The sequence below is a fragment of the Lygodium microphyllum genome, chromosome 29 (genome assembly GCF_053477565.2).
Source record: "Lygodium microphyllum isolate KBCC chromosome 29, Lygodium_microphyllum_v1.1.10, whole genome shotgun sequence".
NCBI lineage: Eukaryota > Viridiplantae > Streptophyta > Polypodiopsida > Schizaeales > Lygodiaceae > Lygodium > Lygodium microphyllum.
Genome location: NC_141163.1, coordinates 18,899,758 through 18,917,896, shown reverse-complemented (window position 1 = coordinate 18,917,896; position 18,139 = coordinate 18,899,758).

The window sequence follows — 18,139 nt, the reverse complement described above, 5'->3', positions numbered from 1 at the left end:
TCAATGCCCAATCACCGCAAGACCATCGACCCCACAAAGAGCCACGACAAAAACACGCTGCCGAAAGCAAAAATCACCCTTGCCGACCGCCCACATCACATAGCCCAAAGCATATTCATGGGCTACGCTCTCTTTCTGGGTCAAGCTCTATAGTTGGCTCATGGCAGTCGTTACCTCAATTGTACCAACATCGCATGTGTCGCAAAGGAGGTTTGTAATATCTCAAGTGTATCTCCCCATCTCAACAACTGCTTCTCTAACAACGAGGCTAGGGCACAATCATCACTGTTATATCCATTTCTTGAGCCTTCGAAGCTTGACATTTTCCAACCCACTAAAAGGTTGATAGCCTCAACATATTGCAATGGTTGTACTCAGGCAAGTCCAAAAAGAAAAAGGAAAAATAAAGAAAAAAAAGAGAAGAGAAAGAAATAAATAAATAAAAAAGCACAAGAAAAAGAATCAAAAAATAAAAAAAATAAAAAAAAGAAAATTTTTAAAAAAGAGAGAAAAGAAATGAACGAAAAGAGAAGAAGCACCCACAATCATAGCACAGCACCTAGAGGTCCTCAAATTAGGTATTTTCAGTGACCTTGATCGACTGGCTCCGTCCCTAGTCCCCTAGCCCTTTAGCATCACCCACAATTGTTCAGAACACATCAAGGGTAGGACATACCTAGGGAGCTAGGCCTGTCACCCTGACCCACTTGCACAATTTCCTCTTGCACTCTGCCTTAATACCATTGCAATCAATTGTGATAAGCACCTCACGATTGGCCGTGAAATGTACATTGTCCTCATCAAGCAAGTCCAATAGCTTCCAGCTACTACCAAAAATACAGTGTCCCTGTATTCAATTATGCTACGTCGTGCAGTCACAATGCAAAGGATGTCTCATATACCTTCACGTGTACTTCTTCTCAACATGGACAACTTTGCTTCATCCACACATTGTTACGAGAAACTAGCCCGCGGTCTTCTAACTATGGAATATCTAAGTATGCACAAGCATTCACATAATATTTGCACCGAAGTATATACACCGTTTGGGTCCTCAAGTGCATGACAATACTATCAGCTTGATTAGAGTTGACATGTCTCCCAAACTAATCAAAATATGTCTTGTGCACAATAAGAAGACTAGAACTACCCCTTAGGGAGAGACCACATGAGAGGTTTTCAATTGCAAGTATTGAAGACTCCAACGAAGGTGTTGTTCGCTCTTCATCAACACTCAACTCTGAATTCCTATCCTTATCACCCTGTAAGCTTGCCAAGAATCAACATGTACAGAATCCCCAACAAACTGCCACTTGTACTCCATCAGTGCAACCCCCCCAAAGAACAACCCTACCACCAACTCCCATTGCCCTACCACCTACCACTCAACCCACCAATGTGCCCCCAATGACCTTCCTCCTCACCACTACCAACACTCCACCATGGCAATCATAGACGCCCTTGCCACCCACATCTTCAGTGCATGCTAAACGCTTGCTACCTACGACGGTGAGTGCCATGGGACTGGCACTTGTCTAGGAGGGGGTAATGTTAACCCTCAAATGAACGAAGGTGGAAAATCTGAAAAAGCTAAAGCAAAAGACAAAGACAAAGGCCAAGGCAAAGAGAAATGGAAGACAAAGACGCACAAGGAGAAGAGTCCTAAATAAGGGAGAAAGGCGCACAAGGAAAAGCACAAGTCAAAAATTTTGTAAAAGAGCGCAAGCGCATCATGGTTTAATTCAAGGAGTGCCGGGGCTCTCATCCGTGCAATTTGTAAATGCAGACGGGCGGTGGAAAGGAAGCTAAGAAGATGGAAGGACAATGGAAAAAATGGCCTACCATGTAAAAAAGAGGAAAAGGGGATGACCGCCCAAAAGGGATTTAGGGTTTTGTATATAAAGTTGAAAAGTGAATGAGAAGCTCATTCTTGTGTGTGGCCAAAAGTAGCTCTCTTTAGCCACCATGAGGCAACTTCTCTACAGTAGCCTTTCCTCTTTGCAATATTTGTCTTGGTCCATCATCTTACTAGAGATTATTCCCTTGTGCACGATGATTAATTGGACTTGGCTATTTACTTCCTTGTCGGAGAGAATTGATCTTACTCCAAGAGATAGCAGCTAAGTGGCCAGACTTTCTGCAAATGTCGCACTTGACATTCGGATAATTCCTAGGGAAATGTTAGCCACCACACCACTTACAGCCGAATCTTGAGGGGGAACCCTCTTCAAGTGTCAACTACTTATCAAATTCTGTTGCTTCTTAAGAAAATTAACATCCACAGCTATTTGTCTATAATGTTCGGTAATCATATCGGTGTAGTGCTTCATCATATCATTGACTTCACCAAGGAAATTTAAGGCGCTTGACTCATAGCTGCGATTGTCTGTCTGTCATCCCATCGGCCTAATCACTTGATTGGGAATCAACCCGCTGACTTACTAGGAAAACATTTGGAGTCATTGTTTGGCCTCCACCATTCATTGGGCCCATCTGACTAGCCATAGGCATAGTCATACTAGGAGGAGCTAGTAACATAGGAAAATTTGGCATGATACTCCCTCTTCCATTCACATTTGACACGGGGTCCCCTTGGTTCCCATTGGTTAGTGCCAAACTATTGCCATTCCAAATTACCCTTGCTGCATAAGCTGCTTGCAAGCATGGCTCTACTCCTTCAGCTTGGGTAATAGTAGTGTTAATGTCAGTCAAAGTGACACTAATCAATTGCACCTGGATGTTGAAATCTAATCCATGTAGGAAATATTGCAACTATGCAGCCGGTGAGATGGGAATATAAGTATCAAGTTTGCGAAAAACTTACTTTAGTTTCTTGGCATAGGCCTGGACATTCTCATTTGGCTCCTAGTATGTTACATTCAAGACACACAACCAATGACGTCCACCCCTCTCAGGGGAAAAATCTCTACAAAAGGCCATGAAGAATTGGTCAATGCTAGTTATGGTTCCGGCCTCTAGACCATGATACCATATTGTTGCCTGTCCTTTTAATGTCATGTTGAAGAACATCATTAAGTGTCCTTCATCTTGGATTCGATAGTTGAACATGACTATTTGAAACTCATCAATATGGAGTTCTTCATCTTCTTCTGCTAACCCATGGAAGATGGGCAAAGATGCTGCTAATGCTAGTAAACCCAATGTTCTTGCTAGAATTGTGATAGGTTGTGCCATGGCTACAACTAGATTGACAATAGGAGTTTGTGTAGGTAAAACTACACCCCCACTTAAAGTGGGTCGATTGACTCGAAGAGGGGAAGTAATAAAACTTCCTCCTGCACTCAAAGGGCTGCTTGTGACACTTAGGTTATTAAAATCACTGCCGCGTATGCATATTGGGCTGCTTCTTTGAGGAGAATAACGAGTTAGAATCTTAGCTTGTCGTCTAGCCCTCTCAACATGTTCCTATTTTTGTATTTCAGCTTGATGGTTCTTGTCAGAGGACATAAACTGACTATTTGGTCCCTAGTGACCCTAGATTTGGAACCACCACTTATTGGTAGCTCCCGACAAATGCACCACCTGTTGGGACCTAAAATGGGTCCGACACTGGCTCTCTACCACTAGCCAAACCTCGAAGACACACAAGACACCCCACACGGCCTCGCAGCCAAGAGCTCTAAAGCTCACACTACACTAAACTCTAATATCGATCTTGCATTTGTAATAGGACATAGCCCAACGTTTACCTTCCCATACTCCTAAGAGGGAGATCCCATAACATATAGGTATGACACCTCCTTATACAAACATAGGGAAGCACCTCTCGATTGACTGCAGCAGCTCCACTCTGCACCTCTCCTACATCTCGGGGATTGATCCAAAGATGCACTACCTCAACATATAAAATGCATGATATTCAGTCTACTCTTTTCTTGTTTTTTACGATCCAGGAATATATAGATCCTCACCAACAGTCCTAAGGAAACCATGCAACTAACCTACAGCTTAGGCTCCTTTTCACTCCACGTATAAATTATTTCCCTAGGAAGACAATTGCTATGCATTCTAGGACTAATACCATGTCATGCATCAAGCATGGTGTATATGATCCTAGTGCACAAAAAATGTTTATCAAATCAGCATTTTGTTATGTGAAAATACAACCCTTTCATGATCTTCACTAAACGTATGCTTTGATGTATGGAGACTAGCACCGATTCCTCATGCTACTAGCCCCTTAAACTAAAATTTTGCAATTCTAAATGAAATGCACAGTCAAATATTTCAAACATTCACACCTTCTCAGTCCTCTTAATCTCTTAACATCACCCTTCCCCTCTAACGTTTAGGTTGTGCATTGCGTTGCATAGGTGTACGGTTTTGTCTTTTGTCATTTTTCATATATAAAGTAATAAAGACGCACTAAAACATAAAAAAAAGGGTGAGTTGAGGCTTAACCTCATGCCTCAACCTTGCCAAACATGCACGAACATTAATAATATTTTTTCTTAATTTCTAAAGCACAAAAACCTATTTTTTCCCATTTTTAGCTATTTTTCTCTATTTATTTATACATAAAAAAGTTTATTTTCTGATCTATGATTAGTGATTGATTATAACAGTTGAGAAATGGTTTTTTATCAGAATTTTATCCCATGTGCATCTCTTTTTCCCCACCCGAAACCAACAAAATCTTCATTTTTTCTATAAAAAGTCACTTTTCGGGTATTTATTATTACTGTTCTGCATTTCTTTTATACACAACCCTCAATCATAATGCAAACAAGATCTTAATTTTTTTTCTTTCCATATGGATTTCATTTATACCATCAAACATCAAAACAAATAAAGCTTCTTTTGTAAAAATGAGGCATACCGCTTATGCGCGTGTTGTGGGTTTTTTAATAATTGATACGCACTCCATCCGGAAATCATTCTTCAATGTTGAACACCCTCCCTTAGCCTCCTCTTGATCTTGGAGCAATCCAATCGTCACCAAACAAGCATCCTTTAGCCCCTCTTCTTCTTGACTTCTTCCACATGAATTGCCTCTTAGGGGGGAGAGAGGGAGGAGAGAGAATGACTGTTTTTTTGTATTTTGATCTGGGCAGCCATTGGAGGAGTGGAGAGTGGTGATGGAGGGTGAAGAAATCAATCATCAAGTTGGTAAGATCACTAAATTGGTGGGTTGTGTTGAGGCCCCATAGTCCCCCCCCCCCCCGGTTCCCCCCCGCCCCTGCATGAAAATTGGGGGGTGGGAGACCCCAAGGGTCACCACCCTTACCCCTAAGCCTTTTTAGACTTGGCCTTCTTTTTCAGCCTATCTCCCGAGTCTAGCGTCCAATTCAAAGTCCACAAATTTCTGGCAATCTGTCTTGGGATCCTCCATTGTTGAGTATTTCCTGAAGTCTTATCCGACATCCTGGGAAATTATGAAAATTCCCCAACCGTCATTCAGTGGATATTTAAAGCACTTTTGAAACCCGTCGGATACTTGCCGCTTGAAATTGACTCGATTGCCTATGCTGCCTTTGACAGAGTTTATTTTTCCCTTGAAATTCAGATTTTAAAGCAAATTTTAAGCACCTCTTGAGCTCAAAAATCAGCTCTCACTATCTTTCACCCAATAAGTGTTTCTCCAGCTAGCCTTAAGCTCTTCACCTATCTTCTGCCTAGATCACCATCTAAGCTTCACAGTGAAAGCGCATGGGTAGACAACCTTTCTCAGATTCTATTCATTGTGCCATATAATTTTTTACATAGCTAAGGTTGTAAAAGATGTGGAACCCCTATGTTTTGACAACACATAGGGTAATGAGTATTTGGATCATGCTATGGATGAAGGAATGCTTACACTTATTGATAATGATGCATGGGGGTACCCTTACCTAAAGGCAAGAAAGTTATTAGCTACAAATGGGTTTTACAAGGTCAAGCATAAATCAAATGGATCTATTGAGCTCTATAAGGCATGGCTAGTTGCCAAAGGGTATGTGTAGAATCATGGTATTGATTATCGGGAGACCTTTTCTCCATTGTCTTAAATGGCCACTATAAGGCTCTCATAGCATTGGTTGCATCAAAAGGTTGGATCATGTATCAAATGAATGTTAAGAATACCTTCTTGTAGGGGAAGGTATAGGAGGAGGTTTATGTGGAGCAGCCACCTGATTATGTGAATGAGAATCATTCAGATTATGCATGTAAACTTTGTAAGGCTTTATATGGGATGAAGCAAACACCTAGGACATGGCATGACAAGATTGCAGAATACCTTGTTAACATTGGATTTTGTAGAATACAAGCTAATCACTCACTCTATTTATGTGAAAGTAATGCAAGTATTATGATCATTACTATGTATGTGGATGATATGATCATTGTGGGTGATACTAAGATAGAGATTGACAATGTGAAGAGTCTTCTCAAGGTTGAATTTGAAATGAAGGATTTAGGAGAGCTATGTTATTTTCTTGACATAGAAATAATCAGGACTTTCACAGAGACAATATGCATTGGAGATGTTGAAGAAGTATGGTATGGCTAATTGCAAGCCAATTTCTATATCTTTGGACATTAATGCTAAGCTCAGTTCATATGAGGGTGACTTGATTGAGGATGTCACTACATATCAAAAGATTGTGGGCAGCCTTATCTATTTGATGATCCTTAGACCAAACCTAAACTACACAATTGGTTTGGAGAGTCAGTTTATGCACCTTCCATGAAAGCCAAATTTGGATGCAGTGCGATGCACATTGCGGTATGTCAAGTCCACATTGGACTATGCCTTTTTTTATAGTGTAGGTGTATCATTGTATTTGAATGGTTACATAGATACAGATTGGACTACTAGTATTCTAGACATGAGATCTACTAGTGGTTTTATGTTTTTCTTTTTAAGTGTTGATGTTACTTGGAGCATTAAGAAATAGCTGACAATTTAGTAGAGATGCAGAGTACAATGGTGTTGCAATTGCAACATGTGAGGTAGATTGGTTCCACAAGCTACTTGGTGATTTGGGGATGTAGGTGGGCAAGAAGGTTATCATCTACTGTGATAAGCTTAGTACATTCTATTGGCTAGGAATCTAGTGTATCATGCACAAACCAAACACATAGAGATCCATTACCATTTCATTTAAGAGTGGGTTCTCCCAAGTGATATTGACTTGTTTTATGTCAGCACAAAGGATCAAGTTGTTGATATTTTCACCAAGGCCTTGGGAGTTGAGAAGCTTCAATGCTTCAAGACTATGCTTGGAGTTCAGGAGCTCTTGTTAAGCTCGAGGGGGAGTGTTGAGATATCAACCTCTACATGAGATGGCATCCACTATGTGCTTTGGTGATGTGGCATGATATTATTGTCAAGATTGTGGGAAAGAAGGAAGGAGTCTCACTTGTAGCTTTCTTGCTTGCACAATGGGGGAATACACACAAGGGTGGAGGCTAAAAACAATTTTCCTCTTCTTAGTTGTGTAAGCCAAAAGAACTCTGGTACAAAGAAATAGAAGAACCCTATATATGGGTCTCAAACCAAACTCAACTAACTAAGGTGGCATACTAACTCAGCCACGAACTAGAGTAGATAAGGATAGCTGTCATCTAGCTATTATTCATGAGCGGTGTACCAACTGCATCTGCAACTGACAAGTCGGTGACATAAATGCACAACGGTCACCCTGGCATATCACGAGTGGAGCTCGATATCTCAACACTCCCCCTCGAGCTCAATCCCAATTCCTACACACCAAGCAGGTCTCTGAACTTGCGCAGCTTCTCTGCGCCCAATGCCTTCGTGAATATGTCAGCTACCTGATCCTCTGTGCTGACATAAACTATATCAATAAGACCTAGTAAAACCCTCTCCCGCACATAGTGATAATGCACCTCAATGTGCTTTGTTCTAGCATGATAGACTGGGTTATTTGCCAAGTGTATACTACTCATGTTGTCACAATAAATGACAACTGGCCCATCTCTAGGCTGATGCATATCATAAAGTAGCTTATGCAACCAAGATACCTCACATGCAGCCATTGTTGCACCCCTCTACTCAGCCTCTGTGCTCGACAAGGCAACTGTAGGCTGTTTCTTGCTGCTCCAAGTGACTGCAGCACTCCCAAAAGAGAACACATATCCACTGGTAGATCGTCTATCAGAAATGCTACCAGCCCAATCAGCATCAGTGTATCCATGCAACTGTATCTGAACCCCAGTCTCATAAAATAGGCCATACTGCAATGTGGACTTCACATACCTGAGTATGCGTCTAGCTGCATCCAAATGTGGTTTCCTTGGAGCCTGCATAAACTGACTTACCAATCCAACAGCATAGCTCAAATCTGGCCTGGTAATAGTCATATAAATCAAACTTCCTACTATGCGTCTGTACATAGTAGGGTCTTCTAGAAGCTCACCTGCATCTGTGCTCAGCTTCACATTCTGCTCCAAAGGAACTGAAATAGGCTTACAGCCTGTCATCCCATATTTGGACAGCATGTCCAATCCATACTGCCTCTGCAAGAGCTGTATCCCACTTGGTGATCTAATCACCTCAATGCCCAAGAAATAACGCAGCTCTCCCAAATCCTTCATCTCAAACTTCTGCTTCAATAGCATTTTCACATGAAGGATATCTTCATCACTGTTACCTGTCATAATCAAATCATCAACATAAATGACAAATAGCATAATACCTTTCTCTGTTTTTCTCACATAAAGTGAGAAATCTGCCTTGGAAATCTAAAAGCCAATAGTGACAAGATAATGTCATATCTTGTCAGAACATGCTTTAGGTGCTTGCTTCAAGCCATACAAGGCTTTCTTCAACCTCCAAACAAACTCAGGATGAACAGCATGCACATAACCTGGTGGCTGCTCCATATAGACCTCTTCTTGCAAATCACCATGCAAGAAGGCATTCTTTACATCCATCTGATGTAAAGACCATCCCTTTGATGCAGCCATAGCAATGACTCCTCTTACGGTTGCCATCCTTGCAATCGGATTGAATATTTCTTCATAGTCAATGCCATATGTTTGTGCATACCCCTTGACTACTAATCTTGCCTTGTATCTGTTCACAGAACCATCTTCATTGTGCTTCACCTTATAAACCCACTTACAGCCAATTGCATTCTTACATTTAGGGAAAGGTACCAATTCCCACGTAGCATTTGCTTCCAAGGCATCCATTTCTTCATCCATGGCTTTCTCCCATTTTTCTTTTCCCATGGCTTGCTCAAAAGAAGTGGGTTCTGGTTCCTGTATCACTTTGACCATATAGGCATAGTGAATGGCTGTAAATCCATCATATTTCAGCCTATCCACAGGATACCTAGCTCTCGTAGACCTGTACAAAGTAGGTTCACTCCCAGGTGCTCTCAAAACATCCCTGGTCTTCCTTACTCCAGGTGTAACAATAGAAGGAATACCCAACTCATCATCAATGCTCTGTTCTGAGCCACTGGATTCACCATCCACATAAGAGTGACCTGCATTCACATCAAACATGGGCTGATCTACCTTCTCTTTTCCTTTTCGTGATACCTGCATACCACTATCTACATTGCTTTGAGAAGATTCTCCTGATCTCAATCTACCTGTCCATGGCGAAGAATGTGAACCACTACTAGAGGATGCTCCAAGTCCACTAATATTTTGTGACTGCTGCTGTGAATTCTTGTAGCATTACCATTTTGTGCATCTACATCATCAATCACATTTACTGGTTTATACTAGCTACTCATCTCATCAAAAACAACATCTCTGCTCACTGTAAACTTACGAGTAGAAGGGTTATAGCATCTATACCCTTTTTGCTGCAGAGAGTAACCAATAAAGATGCACTTCTCAGCTTTTGGATCCAACTTGGATCTCAACTCATCTGGCACATGTACATAGGCAATGCAACCAAAAATTTTCAAATGAGAAATATCTGGTTTCCTACCAGTATACCTCTCCTATGGAGTCATTCCATGTATTGCTGCAGTGGGAGTCCTGTTCATTATGTAGACTGCTGTAGCAACTGCTCAACCCAATAAAAATCTGGCAAGTCTTTTTCATTGAGCATGGCACGAGATACCTCTCAAATATGCCTGTTTTTCCTTTCTGCAATTCCATTTTGTTGTGGGGTATGACTACATGAATATTGCTGCTTTATGCCATGCTCCTGCAAGAACTTTGCAAACTCATTTGAGAGGTACTCTCCCCCTCCATCTGACCTTAGGCATTTTATTTGCAGACCTGTTTCTTTTTCAACCATAGCTTTAAGATCTTTGAAATGCCCAAAAACTTCACTTTTCTTTTTCATAAAATACACCCAAAATTTTTTGCTATAGTCATCAATAAAAGTAACAAAATAATGACAGCCTCCAAGAGATGCAGCTTTAGTAGTCCACACATCAGAGTGGATTAAATCCAAAGGCTTCTCACTCTCTTGAACATGTCTAGGAAATGGTTTCCTTGCCTGTTTTCCAAACTGACAGGCTTCACATACCTTATGCATTTCTGCAACCTTGAATTTAGGCAATCCTGCAACAATGTTTTGGGCCTACATTGATTTAAGTCGCTGTACATTAACATGACCAATGCGTTTATGCCAGATATCAGTATTTGCAACTACACCGGTCCCATGTGCAAACATTGATGCACTCAATTCAGGCATGTCTGCATCCAATGTTAACATTCTTCCCTTCTTCTTTCCTTTTGCTATCAAGCGACCTTTATTTTTCATATCCTCAACAAAGCATCCATGAGGATTAAATCTGACCTGCAAGCCCTGCTCAACCATTTGACCAACAGAAACTAGATTCTTGGTGATATTCGGGACATGAAATACATCGGACAGGTATTTCTTTTTCCCATCCTGCATAGACAAAGGAAATTTTCCAATCTGCACAATAGGATGTGCAGTATCATCACCAGTCTCCACAAATCCTAGTTTTTCCATTTTCCTTGCATCCTCCATCCATTCTGCATGACCTGTCATGTGGTTTGATGCACCTGAGTCAACATACCATACATCATTGCTTTCTTCTGCACTTGTCACAAAATTGTTCATGTGCTGCACCATAAACAAATGCTCATTTCTGTCATCACCCTGTCTACTAGAAGATGTATAATTCCCTTGTTGCAATTTTCCATTCGTGATGTCATTGTGCTTTTTATAGCAGTCTTTAGCCATATGACCCATTTTACCACAGTAGTAGCATTCAACATTACTGTTTGCATTTTGGCCTCTTTGCCATCCACCACGACCTCTTTGGCTCCCCCTCCCTCTTGAGTTACCACGTCCTCCTCCATAGGACTGGTTTTCTTGAGTTTGCTGCATATTCTGATTTCTACCATGGCCTCCAAATCGGCCTCCTCTACCTCTGCCTCTACCTCTTCCAGCATTTGAGTAGAAGACAGCTTCTTTTGAAGTTCCTCCTGAAGAAGATGCACCACCATTTCTTTGCTCCTCAGAAATTAGAAGAGCAATCAACTCCTCAAAATCAAGAAATCTTTCACGAACTGAAATGGATGTCCGAGACTGTGCATAATCCTTTCCTAGACCATTCAAGGTCACAGAAACTAAATCATCATCTTCCACTGGTGACCCAATGGAAGCAAGTGCATCTGCAATCTTCTTCACCTTCATGTGGTAGTCATTAATGCTCATACTTTCTCTTTGCACATTATGCAACTCTTGCTTGAGCTGCATTTTCCTGGCTTGCGTATTTGTGCTATACATTTTTGACAAAGTATCCCATGCCTCTTTGGCGTACTTGCATCCTGAATATGCACAATCATAGAGTCTGAAATATTGATAGACAGCCAGTACATAACTTTCCTGGCTCTCTCATGCCATGCTTTGAATGCCTGCATTTGCTGTTGATTGGGAATATCAGGAAGAACTGGTTCTTCTTCATTTCCTGCAACAAATTCTCAATATCCTTTTCCCATAAGGAAATTCTTCATTCTAAACTTCCATTCTTGGAAGTTGTTCTTGTCAAGCTTTTCAGTTACAATCTGTGAAAGAGAATCAGATGCCATTACAGAACACTGCAAAAAATTCTGTCACTGCAAAAAACACAACTTCACCCTCACAAGGGCAAATCTGCAAAATTGGCGAAAGTGGTATTTGACCACACAGTCACTTCCTAGTGACGATTTTTGATAAACAGGAACCAAGGATGATTCTTTAACTCCCAATGTCTCTATACACAAGCATACGATGCAATTTCTGTGGTAACTTTTCACTGACATGTAGAACAGTGGTCGCACAGCATAAAACTGGGCGTTTTCCTGAGTGCGTGCAGAAAACTTCTGCCTCTAAAACAAGCCCAGAAATGGCCTCAAATAAAAAAAACAGGGTCGCGAAGGGCGTCTCAACCTGAGACAATGCACTCTTGCAATTTACGGCTGTGCTACCTGTAGAGATCTGCTCCCAAAACAGAAAATGAAAGCAACACTGCTCCTCTTACCAAAACACCACAAGCTTGGCTTGCTTTCTTGAGCTCCTTACCACGAACAAGGCTCTGATACCATGTCAAGATTGTGGGAGAGAAGGAAGGAGTCTCACTTGTAGCTTTCTTGCTTGCACAATGGGGGAATACACACAAGGGTGGAGTCTAAAAACAAATTTCCTCTTCTTAGTTGTGTAAGCCAAAAGAACTCTGGTACAAAGAAATAGAAGAACCCTATATATGGGTCTCAAACCAAACTCAACTAACTAAGGTGGCATACTAACTGAGCCACGAACTAGAGTAGATAAGGATAGCTGTCATCTAGCTATTATTCATGAGCAGTGTACCAACCGCATCTGCAACTGACAAGTCGGTGACATAAATGCACAACGGTCACCCTGGCATATCATGAGTGGAGCTCGATATCTCAACAATTATTCATTGGAATCTTAGGTGATCAACATGAGGATATGCTAGTGATTCTACAACTGGACTATATTCACATAGTCCATCCTTGCTTATGGCACATTCATTATGTCACCTCTTCTTTCCTAGCAAGCTCATACTTAGTGACCATGTATACATACGTTGTGGTACTTTCATATTAGTCTTTTATCATGTTGTGGACTCATTTTTTTTGTGAGAATAAGAAGAAGAAGATTTCAGCCCTATCTCTCTACATTCTCAAGTCTCCATTTCTTTTTTGTGTGTACTCTTAGGTGCTTCACCTCTCTCCCTCTTGTCTATTTTTCACCCTATCCATCCAAATCTCCCAAAGGCTATAAAATAATTAAGAATTAAGACCATTTACTATGGTTTTTGGAAGGTGGAGATGTTGCTTCCACTAGCACTTGTAGGAAAATCTTCTCGAGAGGTCACCCATTCTAGCAGTGTCGTCATCCAAGTGCACTTAACTTCCAAGTGACTATCCACTAGGCTAGTTCTTTTTGTTGTTCTATACTACAAACATAGTTTTAATAAGCTTGTCTTGGGAGGGTTTCCCAAGTCTTTCTTCCATGAACTAGCATATAATACCTCATTAATAATAACAATTTTCTACATATTTAGAGCTAGTTTTAAAAATGTGTACTTTTATTTTCAACATAAATCAATTTTTGAAATGTATACGCACATTGTTTATTAACTTTTTGTATTTCCCCAAGGATAATGGGCTCTTTTTGGGCCTTACCCTTGGAAACACCATATCACCTTCCTTGAATGTTCTTATGGATCTTTCAAGATTTGCATTGGACTTTTTTTTATCTTGAGCAACTTGAATGTCATGTCAGATTAGTTGGATTTGTTGATCCATGTCTTCAAGCATAGCCTTAGAAGCCTCTACCTTGAGAGTGGGATCTGAGAGATTTAGAGGTGTATGACATTCTTGCCCATATAAGGCTTGAAATGGCGACATCTTGATTGTTTGCTAAAAGAAAGGATTATAAGAAAACTCCACCAAAGGTAAATGTTCAATCCACCATTTGGATTCTTTGCCACAATAAGACCTTAGAATATCTTCAATGGTTAGCTCACCCTCTCAGTTTGGCCATCAGCTTTAGGATGATAAGTAGTACTGAAGCATAGTTGTGTTTCAATTTCTTGAAATAGGCAAGTCCAAAACTTAGAGGTGAACTTGGAGTCTCAGTCACTCATTATTCTCTTTGGCAATCCATGTAACCTAAATACTTCTTTGATAAAGACTCGAGTAGATGACTTATAGGTTGTTTTGACTGGGATCAAGTGTGCAACTTTTGTCAATCTATAAACCACTACCATGATGGAATCATATCTACCAGCAATAGTAGGTAATCCAACAATAAAGTCCATACCTATTCACTCCCACTTCATTTGTGGAATGTGCAAGGGTTGTAACTCTCCACGCATCTTGATCCTTTCTACCTTGACTCTTTGACAAGTCAAGCACTAAGTTACATACTTTAATACATCCCTTTTCAATCCTGGCCAATGATAGCTCTTACGAACTGTGTTGAGTGTCTTGGCATACCCAAAATGTCTTGCAATGGGGCTAGCATGTGCTTCCCATAAGATCTTGGCCTTCACTTCTAGTCCTTTTGGGACACAAAGGCAATCATGGTAATATAGAAAACCATTACTAGCTCGATAATCCTTAATCTTAGACCTTTCTTTGTCAGATATTTCTTCTTGAAATACCTTAGCCATGAGTCCTTCATATTCTTTATCCTGAGAAATAGCTTCACATACAAGCTCAAGTACAGGGTTATCAGGCATGGATACGGTTCTTAAGCTTCGAACCTTGACAATGCTATTAAGAAAGTCTTTTTGGCTTAAGGTGTCTACAATAGCATTGTCCTTCCTTGGATGATATTTGATTTCAAAATCAAACTCTTGTAATATCTCTATCCATCTTCTTTGCCTCATGTTTAGGTCAGCTTGGGTGAAGATCCACTTAATACCTTTATGATATGTCATCACTAAAGTGAATTTCCTTCCCAATAGATAGTATCTCCATAGTTTCAAGGCATGGATTACTACAAGTAACTCAAGGTCATGAGTGGCATAGTTGGGCTTGTAGGGTTTCAATTTTCTAGAAGTATAGGCCACTGGTCTTCCTTCTTGTACTAGCACCCCACCAATTGCAAGTCCATTTGCATTATGATCACCTCAAATGTTTGACTAAAGTCAGGGAGTTTTAGTACAAGTGTAGTGGTTATAGCTTCTTTAAGCTTATCAAAGCTTTCTTGATGCTCAATGGTCCAAATGATTACTATATTTTTCTTCAAAAGATTTGTCAAGGGTGCAACAATGAGGAAATAATATTTGATGAAGATTCGTACCATCCTGTCAGTCCCAAAAATCCTCAGATTTGTTAAATTGTCTTAGGCATTGGCTATTCTAGGATATCTTTTACTTTGGTAGGGTCTACTGATATTCCATTAGCGGAAACAATGTACCCAAGATACTCAATCGTGTCAATGAGAAATATGCATTTACTCATCTTGGCATAGAGCTGATTTTTACGGAGTGTTACTAGGGAAATCTTTAAGGAACCTTCATGTTCCTTTATTGATTTGGAGTATACTAGTATATCATCAAAAATACTAGCACAAAATCATCTAGACATGGTCGAAAGATGTCTTGCATTAGACGATTGAATGTGGCTAAGGCATTAGTCACAATCCGAATGACATGACCAAAAATTCATAATGACCATATCTAGTGCTGAAGAAGGAAGTATTTGGGATATCTTGTTCCTTGATTCATATTTGATAGTATCTAAACCTTGAATCAATCTTGGAAAAAACCTTGACTCTTTGTTCTTCTTGAGCGAATCCATCCTTAGAATGCAATTGTAGGATCCTAGTGGTAGGATTCGAAATTCTACTTCAATTGTATGTTGTCTAACTCAAATTGAAGTTTCCCTATAGTTTTAGCTGAGGCGATTTCCTTCCCGCTAAGCCAATTCTACTATCATTTTCCTTGTCCCCCTAGATTCTAGATGAAATCTTTTAACTATTTTGGGTGCAAGAAAGGAATTAGTGCTACCACAATAAATCAATAGTATAAATGATGTACCCTTGTAACTAACTGGAGATTAAATTAATGAACATTGGTAGTCCGCTCCTTTCCTTTCCATGGCATAATGAATGGGTCCTCTTTCAATTTCTTCACCTAATGTGCATTCCTCGGATGGTCCAATCATGGTATTTACTCGAGCACTAGCTACTATTCCACGTCCACTGCATGGGCCTCTTCCACCAACCTCGTTTAGGGTGGTAGCATTTTGAGGATGGTTAGGATAAATTGCCCTGCAATGTCTAGTCCTTCTGCATTGGTAGCATCGCCTAATTCCTATCCCATTTGGTCCTTGGGTGATTGCATTAGCTCTATCATTCCCTTTCCTATTGGTCATGTCGACACCATGGTTTGGGTAGCCCCTTCCATATTGTTTATTGGACAGTTCCTTTGGTCATTTCGAGAGATTTTCATGGCCATAGTATTTGCTCGCATAAGAGCATCTTTGAGAGTCATTGGTCTCATTGATTCAAGGCGAGTGTCCAATGGTGGATTTAGTCCTTTGGCAAAACCTTGTAATCTATTGAGACGCTATCATTGGGGGTGCATATTTGCATAGACTCACAAACTTAAAATAGTATCATTCCAAGGTTAGATTTAATTGTTATAATTTGTAGAATTCATTCATCTTGATTAGTTCAAAAGATGGGAGAAGATAATGTCCTTTCATAGCTTCTTTTATCTTCTCCCAAGTTTGGGAAGATTTTGTTACCCCTTTATCTCGGAAAAATTTATTTCCACCAAAGCTTAGTTTCGTTAGTAAGACAAAGATGAGCAGTCATGGACTAATTTGCAATAGTAGTTTCAATGGCTAGGAAATAGTCATCCATAGCCTCAATCCAAGCTTCTACATCTTGCTCCACCTTGGTTTCTTCACCGCTATACCTAGGTGGTGGTGTGTGCTTGAGAAGAAACTTCTTCTCTTGGAGTTCCTTGTATGTTTCATCAATTCGCACTAGTTGGTGATTCTGATTATCTCCGTAACTTTTTTGTTACAAAACGAGGTGGTTTGGCCTTCGTCTCTAGGAATCGATAAGATTTTTGGGAGATTGGGATACTCTGGAAGCTCATAAATTTTTGACTTTACACTCCCGATAAGGGCAATCCTATCGGGATAAATAAACTTTGTATATTGGTCATACACCCATTTATTTCGCATTACAATTTTTTCATCTATATATTTTGCCTTATAAAGTCCTATCAATTTGAGGTCTTCAAGCCATTTCAACAACTTGAGATGGACTTTCACATCTTTGTATAGAGTTGAGTCTAAGTAAAAGTAAGGGTCATCTTGTCCTGGGCTCCAATTGTAGCCCCTTTGTAAGCTTAAACAACTCCATAGATGATTCTTTCTCTAAGATAGCCATTACCCTTTCTCTATTAATTCGAACATGTTGGACTAGCGAGCAATGAAATACATGATCTCAAAAATCAATCGCATAAAGTGTAGTTGTCAAAGCAACTCAACTATCATCATAAACTCATAACTCACTTTCTTCTTTATATTTATGAAAAGTATTTACAAAGATGTATTGATCATACTATGATCTACCAATACATCATCTCATGGATGCTTTCCTCATGAAAAGTATCACGATCTATACTCTCATATCTTGGGGGATTCTCATGTACATGGCAAACAACATAATACGGTGGCTCTTGGGGGTACCCAAAACATCTCATGCCAAAATAAGGCCTTCTTGGCACTACAACAATTCTCTCATGTGGTACTATTTGTAGCACTTTCTGATAGACCCACGAGGTTTCATGTATAGGCTCATTCCCAATGTCTAGTATCCATTCAGCAAAGGCACTAAACAAAATGTATATCTTACCTATCCTTAGTCGTTCAGCCCATCGAATCCTCCATAGCTCATAATGAACAAGGATGTTACACCCACAATATATCCCCATATGTGACCTATTCCTTGGCTAGAAATCTTTCATGTACCATGAGTTAGGATAAGGTTGCAATACAATTGGAGAAATAAAGATCATTTCCATTATCTCAAATATAGCCTCACGGTATGAGAAATTATTTGACCTTAAGGCTACTTGATACATGATGGGAAAAATATCCCACAAACATGTAGCTTCCTCATCGCTAAGTTCTTGTGGGCACAATGTGTATGCTAGTGTTAGTGCAAGATAATCAATAGTAGTTTCTT